Raw genomic sequence first — 11,239 nt, 5'->3', positions numbered from 1 at the left:
GACAACTTGAGCAGCGGAACTTTACATGAGGGATACTGTCATCAACTCTCATAAATGCCTGACTCCGAAATAGAACCATCTTAAAACACCCCTTTTTAAAGTAAAAAAAAAACTACTGCTCTGATACCAATGTAAAACCCCCCTCCAGTCAGGTATCCTCTGAATATCCCTCAATGAGAATCCCGGATACATGTCTGGAGAAACGAGTTGTATTTAAAAAAATCTATATAAGGATAATAATATAATATCCAAAACATGCATATAAATGTCACGCAGGATCCAAACTTATAATTTAAAACTTTAAGAAATTACACAATCAAAACATATTATAGGGTGGAAGCTTCCAAAGGTTTTCTCAAATATTTATCATTTACATTATTACATCAAGATAAAAACATCGAGGTGACAAAAATCATCTCCCCTCACGTGTAGTCCCGCTGTCTCTAGCATCCCTCGCTTCTAGTCTACCTGCAAAGCAATCAACAATGAAAGGGTGAGCGCTAATCGCTCAGTAAGGAATGATCTATTTCATTCTGAATGTACTATTTGATCTTTATTTAAACATATCTGTTACACATCACTTATCTTACATCTAGGGATACTTCCCCTTTTATACTAAGTCATATGCTTTTCATCATTTTATCCCATGGCTAGATAAACATCAATGGTACACATCAAATAGTATGTAAACATAGTACACACCATCACATGTCATGACATAACATCTAAAATCATCTAACATGAGTATAAATCATCTCATGATGTAAATAACATCATAACTCATGTAATGCAACTAAATGCATATGAACATTTAACGTCTAGCCGATCGGACTTTTCTTAGCATCTTAAGCACTTCATATCATCTAGCCTCAAATTATTCTAGAGCTCATATCATCAGGAGGCGTGCTTACGCGTTATTTAGCATCTAAAGCATAATATCATCTTTCCTCAAGGTATACGAGGATATGCTTACGCGTTTTCCATCATGTCTATATGCATCTCTGTCATGTCTATTTGCATCTCTAACATCTTATGGCATGTAAATACATATTTTGTGGAGCTTAAACTTTTAATTCATCTATGGATTATAACCCATTACATTACCTCTTGCTCACATACATCATCTTAAAACATGTATTACATTGCATCTTCATGCCATTTCATAACATTAATCATGCATTGACATCAGACCATGTATATTTTCAAAGATCATCTAACTAATGGGTAAACATTAGTACATGATAATTACAATAATACATTAATAATCAATTCATAATCATAAGAATTGATTATGAAATCTTAAACTTTAATAACCAGTTTATGCTTCAGGCCATTTTCCATCTTTTCTCAAACGAATTGGCTCTTGGCATAAACATAAAAGTTTAGGTCTGTGTCTTATCTTTCTAATGCTTTAGATCATCTCATTTCGATTTTATAACTCAAGTTATGGTCGAAATACTGAAGCAGGGTTAACAAAACCCCTAAGTCCCTAAATCCGAATTTTCATATTAACTATGCCACATCATTCCTATTGACATTAACCAATAGGTTAACTTATGGATCAAATAAACCTCCCCTTAATAGTCTTTAACATCTTAAAGAAAGTTAAAATCTCATTCCCATAACCATTCATTATTGCTATAACATTGTAAGCTAATGCAAACAACACCAACATTCTAATAGCAACCATTCAACACCATGTGGCCTCCATACTACAAGTTTTGCCACATCAGATCTACATTCTTTTCTCAATCAAACATAACAACTCTAAAAACATAAATGCCATAACTTCATGTATAATGAATTCAAGGCAATAAGTAGAATAAATGAGTTCAACTACACTTGCCATCAACTAATTCTATGCCTTAAAGCTTTAATTTAAGGTTTCATAAAAATCTACAAACCCTAACATAAACCCTAAAGTCAGGGAGGTCTTCCTTACCTTTTTAAGACTTTCTCCAACAAATCCTTCGCTTTGACTTCTTTTACACTTAATCCTTCATATATAACATATACCTCAAATCTATTCAAATCTCAAATCACACAAAACTAAAGTTTTTAATCCTTACCTTAAACCCTCAAATTGAAGATCCAAGGCTCCTATCTTGTTCTCCTTGAAAATTATGCAAAATCCTTGAAAACCTAGAGAAAGAAAGCTTGTTCATGGAAGATTTGAGAGAAAATGGAAGAAATGTTGAAGAAATGCTCTCTCCTTTGGCTTGAACGAAATTCATTCATTTATAAGAAATTATTTTTTCAAATTCATGTCCCAAATTTAATTATGTATAATCATAAGTCCTAATTCTTCATATAAGGGCATTTTGGTCATTTCACACTAGACATAATTATACTTAATAATGCCATTAAATGAATGAAGCCTACTCATCCTTGACTTTTTAACGCTTATATAGGCAAAATAACCATTTGCCCTAAGCCTCTTTGTGGATAATTGATTCATACCGTTCCAAATGAATTGACTATTTTGCCTTAGTTAGATTTTATGCTTTTTAACATAAAATTAACATCTAAAGGACTATTTTGAGTTAGGAACATACCTTTGATATCTTGGGTATTACAATCCAGCATAAACTACAAGAAAAAAACATCATAGAAAAGCACGTTGACATTTAATAAGTAATCAATGTTAAATTTAATTCCTAACCATCATATAATCTGTCAAATGGTTTAAAAAGGCAATAAAAATAACATTTTATTGCTATGGTGAAAATTTATTTATCAAGTGTCATCATAGAGATGTAATTGAGCCAAGCATTGGATAGCTTGACCTCGGCTCGACTTGAACAATACTCGAGCTCGAGCTCAACCAAGCTTCAAATGTTAAGCTTGAGCTTGAGCTCGACAAAAATATGGGGCTCGAGCTTGGCTTAGGCTCGACTGGATTACCTGTTTCAATTATGAAAACATTCAATTAGATGCATCCCTTGAGACTAGATAGATATGGAGTTGTCACAATGCAGCTATCAAAATGCAAGCAGCAAAACCATCAAAGCGCACTAAAAGAAAGTAAGCAGAGGAGAAGCAATATTGAACATTTCTCTCTTTATCTTACATATGATGGTAGGGAGTTTGAACTAGAAGCCATCCCCTTCGCACGCCCTATCTAGCTTAATTTAGGCAACTAATTTCAAGAATCAAACAAACGTGAGTGATCTAACAAATCTGGTGAGGACAAGGCACTACGATTGGGCATCTATGGTCACTCAGCGCAACTGCAAGAGTGGCAACAGAAGTTAATAAAGGACGACAGATGCACGGCCATGTGCACATGATCGATCGAACGCATGAGACAACGGTGGTGGTACGATTCAACCGTCTGTGTAGTTGTTGGAGGGTAGGGCTGACAAAACTAGGTGGGATCAACGCTGGGAAAGACGATGGTCGCAGTTGGGTGCTAGAAAATTGACGAATCGTAGAGAGGATTGCGGTCGCAGAGAGAATTAGAAGTGTTAAGGTTCAATACTCAAATTTTGAAGGGGTTGTAAAAACAAAATGGTAAATTATAGAGACCCCCTAATATTTGCAAAACTTGTAGATATCCCTTGTCGAGCTTGACTAAGCTCGCAAGCCGCTCGAGCCAAATATTGGAAAGCTCAAATTGAACTCAACTCAGCACGCAAGCCGCTCAAGCTCAAGCTAAGCCTAAGCTACTCGCGAGCAGCTTGGCTCACCTAACACCCCTAGTGTCATGTTTTATTTAGTGCTAAGCCTTATCACACTTGATGGGCCTAACATTTGTGTCCATACTTATATTTGACCCGTCATACTCAATGGACTGTCTAATCAAATCTAATTCCATATAAACTTTGTATTTAAATTAATTTAGAAGAGTGTCTCATAATTCATACTTAATATATAAAAACGGTAGCCAATCTGTCTGGTTCTTCTTGGAAAGTTACTCATGTGACCTAGATGATTCTCTATGTACTCTAATTTTTAGTACCACTTGAAAATTTTTAAACTTTATTTAGGATATTGATTGTCTTTAATTGCACAAGACTTTTTCAATGGAAATTGGTCATTTGTTGTTCATTTAGGCTTAGATGTTCAACCTTTTTGTTTATGTAGTTGATACTCTACTTTCCTTATGCCCTATGAAAGGAATCCAACTTTAAAGAGAAGAAGAAAAAGAATAAAGAAAAATGTAAAGAGATAATCAGCTTTTTTTCATTCCTAATCTCTCTGCCATTTGTTGTTAATTTGGTTTCTACTTTATTCCTATCCTCCTCTTCATAAAGAAACAAGTTCCACTATAAGTTTTTTCTCCTACCTTCTCCCGCTTCACAATCATCTCCAAAACAATGGTGTTGGTGACAAAAAAACTTAGGCTTCTCAGTTTGTTTATTGATCATGGCTTTGGATGTTATAACTTGGATTCTTGGGATTGAAGCTGAAACAGCTGAAAACAAGGCAAGTTACAAGTTTAAATGAAATTTATGATTTTGGCATTTGGGTTGTATTGTAACTTTAATAATATTTGGTTGGATAGTTGAAACATATAAGGGTGTTGATTTTTTAGTAAGCCCCATGCATTCAAGCTAGGATTGGCTGTAGTTATGCTTCTAAGCCTTGCACATGTTATTGCTAATTTACTTGGTGGCTGCGTTTGCTTTTGGTATAAAGCTAATATGAATAATGCAACTCCCAACAAGCAATTAGCTGTAGCTTCTCTCATATTTTCATGTTATGTCTAATTTACTCTTGTTTCCTTATGTTATGCCTAAAAATCAGGGTTGACATAAGTTGATGTCATTGAGTACTAATCAGAGTTCAGGAAGACTTAAGTGAGATCTGACATCGCTTAAGCGATTATGCACTAGAGGATGGAGGTTGCACTACCTTGGTTGGTCGTTTAAGTGATATTGGGTATCGCTTAAGTGTGAGAGCCCCTTCATCTTGGACCATGGGCTATCCCAGTCTTGGCCTACTGCGGCCTCATGGGCTTTCCACATGCATCCCCTCATCTTAGGCCTCACTCATCCGGAGATCCCCACCCCTGCAAGTCTGATGGTACTCATCTCTCTTGTCACAAGTACTTAGCCTGCAGGTCTTGTGTTCGAGAGATGGGGAAGGCGAAAGAAACCCACTTGCAGGGGTGGGGATATCCGGATGAGTGAGGCCCAAGATCAGGGGACGCATGTGGAAAGCCCATGAGGCTGCAGTAGGCCAAGACTAGGATAGCCCATGGTCCAAGATGAGGAGGCTCTCACACAAACACACCCTTTGATTATTTTTTAATCCCCTACATATGTTAATTTAGCTAAACACCTCCTATTATAAAAGTTTTAAAATTAAAAAAAACACCACCACCCATCCATTAAATGTCGACAACTGGCCACCACCGCCAGATGGTGGCTGGAAGTCATTGAAATGGCGTACGATCGGTTGGATCTGGCTAGTAGTGTGCCGATCTGGCCGGAAACAGCTAGATCTACGGCCAAAGATTTGGCCATTGACGACGGCCATATCTTGGCTGTCGTTGATGACCAAATTTGGCCGTGGATCTGGCCGGAAAGCCAGATCCATGGTGGATCTATCTAGAAAAGGCCAGATCAATGCACGACCGGCCATATCCAACCGGTCGTGTGCCATTCTGGCAGATTTCGACCATCTTCCGGCTATGGTGGTCGGTGCCGGGAATATGTGGGTCAGTGTGGATGTTTTTGTCAATTTATAAACTTTTATTGTTGAAAGTATTTAGTTAAATTAACAAACCTAGAGAGTTAAAAAAATCTAAATATTTTTTAGTTGAATAGAATAGAATTAGATTTTAGAATATTGAAACCAATTATATGTATTTTGATAGGATTGGATATGATAGTATTTTGAATAGGGAAACAAAGTTTATTAATAGTCTTTTCTTTTTCTTTTTTCCCAAATTATATATGTTTTATAATTTTAGTTTCTAATGTTTTAATATAATATTTAGTATGTTTAGAATAAATTTATATTGTTTTAGTGCAAAGGGGGTAAAAATCATTAGTTACCTCATACATTTTAAAAAATTGTCAAAGAGATTATAAGTTTTGATTTTTTTTTCCCCCTCAATCTTCCCCTAAACCATCTCTATAAACAATTTTCAGTAAATTGACCCATTAAAATGCTAAACAAATAAAATATTGTCAGGGCCCTTGGAAGGATTATTGATTAAAATTAAACACCAAATTTATTATCTGCCAACAATTTTTGAATATGCTTACTTTTAATGGATTCATGTAACCCCCCTCCAGTCAGGTATCCTCTGAATATCCCTCAATGAGATCCCAGGATACATGTCTGAGAAACGAGTTGTATTTAGAAAAAATCTATATAAGGATAATAATAATATCCAAACACATGCATATAAATGTCACGCAGACCAAACTTATAATTTACAAACTTTAAGAAATTACCCATCAAACACTATTTATAGGGTGGAAGCTTCCAAGGTATTTCTCAAATATTTATCATTTACATTATTTACATCAAGATAAACACATCGATGACAATAAATCATCTCCCCTCAGCGTAGTCCCGCTGTCTCTAGCATCCCTCGCTTCTAGTCTACCTGCAAAGCAATCAACAATGAAAGGGTGAGCGCTAATCGCTCAGTAAGGAATGATCTATTTCATTCTGAATGTACTATTTGATCTTTATTTAAACATATCGGTTAACCACTCACTTTCTTTTACATCTAGGGATACTTCCCCTTTTATTACTAAGTCATATGCTTTTCATCATTTTATCCCATGGCTAGATAACATCAATGTGTACACATACAAATAAGTAGGTAAACAGTACACACACATCACATGTCATGACATAACATCTAAAATCATCAACATGAGTATAATCATCTCATGATGTAAATAACATCATAACTCATGTAATGCAACAAATGCATATGAAACATTTAACGTCTAGCCGATCGGACTTTTCTTAGCATCTTAAGCACTTCATATCATCTAGCCTCAAATTTCATCTAGAGCTCATATCATCAGGAGGCGTGCTTACGCGTTATTTAGCATCTAAAGCATATATTCATCTTTCCTCAACCGGTATAGAGGATATGCTTACGCGTTTTCCATCATGTCTATATGCATCTCTGTCATGTCTATTTGCATCTCTAACATCTTATGGCATGTAAATACTATTTTGGTGAGCTTAATACTTTTAATTCATCTATGGATTATCAACCCATTTACATTACCTCTTGCTCACATACATCATCTTAAAATGTATTACATTGCATCTTCATGCCATTTCATAACATTAATCAGCATTGACATCATGACCATGTATATCTTTCAAAGATCATCTAACTATGGGTAAACATTAGTACATGGCATAATTACAATAATCATTAATAATCAATTCATAATCATAGAATTGATTATGTTAAATCTTAAACTTAATAACCAGTTTATGCTTCAGGCCATTTTCCATCCTTTTCTCAAACGAATTGGCTCTTGGCAAAACATAAAAGTTATAGGTCTGTGTCTTATCTTTCTAATGCTTTAAGAATCATCTCATTTCGATTTTTATAACTCAAGTTATGGTCGAAATACTGAAGCAGGGTTAACAAAACCCCTAAGCTCACTAAATCCGAATTTTCATATTAACTATGCCACATCAATTCCTATTGACATTAACCAATAGGTTAACTTATGGATCAAAAAACCTCCCCTTTAGTCTTTAACATCTTAAAGAAAGTGTAAAATCTCATTCCCATAACCATCCATTATTGCTATAACATTGTAAGCTAATGCAAACAACACATCAACACTTCTAATAGCAACCATTCAACACCATGTGCCCTCCATACTACAAGTTTGCCACAATCACTCTACACTTCCTTTTCTTCAATCAAACATAACACTCATAAAACATAAATAGCCATAACTTCATGTATAATGAATTCAAGGCAATAAGAATAAATGATTCAACTACACTTGCCATCAACTAATTCTAGCCTTAAAGCTTTAATTTAAGGTTTCATAAAATCTACAAACCCTAACATAAACCCTAAAGTCTGGGAGGTTCTTCCTTACCTTTTTAAAGACTTTCTCCAACAATCCTTTGCCTTTGACTTCTTTACACCTAACCCTTCATATATAACATTATACCTCATATCTCCTTCAAATCTTCAAATCACATCAAACTAAGTTTTTAATCCTTACCTTAAACCCTTCAATGAAGATCCAAGGCTCCTATCTTGTTCTCCTTGAAAATTATGCAAAACTCCTTGAAAACCTAGAGAAAGAAAGCTTGTTTCATGGAAGATTTGAGAGAAAATGGAAAATGTTGAAGAAATGCTCTCCTCCTTGGCTTGAACGAAATTCATCCATTTATAAGAAAATATTCATTTCTTTTCCCAAATTATGCAATTGGCCCATTATTTTAATTGTATAACTCATAAGTCCTTAATTCTTCATATAAGGGCATTTTGGTCATTTCACACTAGACATAATTATTACTTAATTAATGCCATTAAATGCAATGAAGCCTACTCACTTGACTTTTTCAACGCTTATCCATAGGCAAAATAACCATTTTGCCCCTAAGCCTCTTTGTGATAATTGATTCATACCGTTCCAAATGAATTGACTATTTGCCCTTAGTTAGATTTTTGCTTTTTAACAAAAATTAACATCTAAGGACTATTTTGAGTTAGGACATCCCTTTGATATCTTGGGTATTACTTTCCTCCCCCCTTACATAATTTCGTCCTCGAAATTATGAAACAGCTCCGATCGACTTCTCATATCTTGTTCCATTTCCCAAGTAGCTTCTTCTATGTTGTGATTCCTCCAAAGTACTTTAACTTGGAATTTGCTTGTTTTCTGAGCTCTTTTACCTTTCTGTCAAGGATTTGAACTGGCGTTCCTCATAAGCCAATTATCCTGTAATTCCACTTCCTCCATCTGAAGCACATGTGAAGGATCACTAACATACTTACGCAACAAAGAGACTTGAAAACATTATGGACTCTTTCCATGCTCATTGGCACGCAAGTCTATAAACTACTTTGCCTACCCTTTCCAATACTTCAAAGGGTCCAATGAACGTGGAGCGAGCTTGCCTTTCTTTCAAATCTCATAATATGTTTATAAGGCGCAACTTTTACAAAACTTTGTCGCCTACTTGGAATTCCACTTCTTTTCTTTTTAGGTCGGCATAGCTCTTTGTCGATCTTGAGCTTGCTTCATTCTTTCTCTAATAAGCTTAACATCTACAATCATTTTCTGGGTCATCTCTGGTCCAACTGCTTGAATCAAGGAGTCTTTTTCTCCAATATCATCCCAATACAAAGGGGATCTGTACCTTCTTCCATATAATGCTTCATATGGGGCCATCTGATAGTGATAGTAGCTGTTGTTATAGGCAAATTCTATTAGTGGAAGTACATCACTCCATTTTGCCTTGTGATCCATACACAAGCTCTCAGCATGTCTTCAATCACCTGGTTGGTCCTTTCAGTTTGACCATCAGTTTGAGGATGATAAGCCGTACTGAAGGCTAACTTGGTACCCAATGCTTTCTGCATTCCAACTCAGAAAGCTGATATGAACCTGGTATCTCTATCTGATACGATCATCTTGGGTACTCCATGTAATCTCACATCTCTTTGACATATAATTGCCCCAATCGAAATGCATCTATCTTATCCGTCATAGGTAGGAAATGAGCTGTCTTGGTCAATCTATCAACCACCACCCAGATTGCATTATATCCTTGCTGAACTTTAAGAAGTCCCATAATGAAGTCCATTGAGATATCCTCCATTCCCATTTAGGAATCTCTAAGGGTTGGAGTAATCCTGATGGTCTCTGATGCTCTGCCTTTACTTGTTGACCTGTTAAACATCTGGCAACATAATCGGCAATGTCGTTTTTCTACCTGACCACCAATAACTTTTCTTCACATCTTGATACATCTTTACACCTCCCAGGGTGGGCTGTATAAAGGTATTGTGTGCCTCACTAAGGTTTTATTCCTTAGTTCATCATCTTGAGTACACATATTCTATCTCTAAACATCAGTGCCCCATTGACTATTTTAAATTCTGTGTCTTTACCCTCTATTATCCGTTGGCAGATTATCTTGCAGGTATCTCTTTACCCTGTTTCATCTTGATCTCCTCCACCAAAGTGGTTTTGATCTCCATTTAGGCCAATCCTCATTTGATCACAATTTCAATTCATTCTTGGAGGACTCCTGCTGTAATTGTCCCTGTACAGTGATTTAAGATAAAGAGACTTTTCTACTAAGGGCATCTGCTACTGCATTAGCTTTCCCTAGATGGTATCTGATGTCACAGTCATAGTCTGTCACCAATTCTAACCATCTCTCTGTCTCATATTCAACTCTTTTTGAGTGAAGAAATACTTCAAACTCTTATGGTCAGTTATATGTTGCATTTCACTCCATACAAGATTTCGCCATACTTTAAAGCAAAAACCACTGCTGCTAATTCCAAGTCATGGGTAGAATATCTGCTCTCATAGTCTTTCAATTGTCTAAGGCATAAGCAATGACTTTCCTCTTGCTGCATCAACACTGCTCCTAAACCATTGTGGAGGCATCAATGTAATATCATAATCAATGCCTTCTTTTGGCAATGTAAGAATTAGAGCTGTAGTTAATCTTTCTTCAACTCCTAAAGCTTTGCTCGCATGCCTCTGTCCATTGAAATGGTACTTTTTCTTGGTAAGAGTTGTAAGTGGTCTGGCTATCTTTGCAAAGCCTTCCACGAACTTCCTATAATCCCCTGCTAAGCCCAGAAAACTTCTAACCTCTTTCACTGTCTTTGGCCTCTGCCACTCGAACACCCGCTTCTACTTTACTAGGATCCACTGATACACCATCTTTAGAGATCACATGACCCAAAAAGGTAACCCGATCCAACCAAACTCACATTTTGAAAATTTAGCATACAGCTGTTTCTCTCGCAATCTTTGTAACACAAATCTCAAGTGCCCGGCATGTTCTTCTAAGTCTTGGAATAACTAGGATTCATCAATAAACACCACTATGAACTTGTCAAGGACATCATGAAAAACTCTGTTCATCAAGTCCTAAAAAATTGCAGGTGCATTAGTCAATCCGAATGGCATCACAACAAATTCATAATGCCCTACCTTGTTCAGAAAGCCGTTTTCGGTATATCTTCCTTAGCCACTCTAACCTGATGGTATCCTGACCTTAGATCAATTTTTGAAAACCATTCACGGTAATCTAT

Source organism: Pistacia vera, unplaced genomic scaffold, assembly GCF_008641045.1.
Source record: "Pistacia vera cultivar Batoury unplaced genomic scaffold, PisVer_v2 Contig478, whole genome shotgun sequence".
In the NCBI taxonomy this organism is placed as follows: Eukaryota; Viridiplantae; Streptophyta; class Magnoliopsida; order Sapindales; family Anacardiaceae; genus Pistacia; species Pistacia vera.
This window is presented reverse-complemented; position numbering follows the sequence as displayed.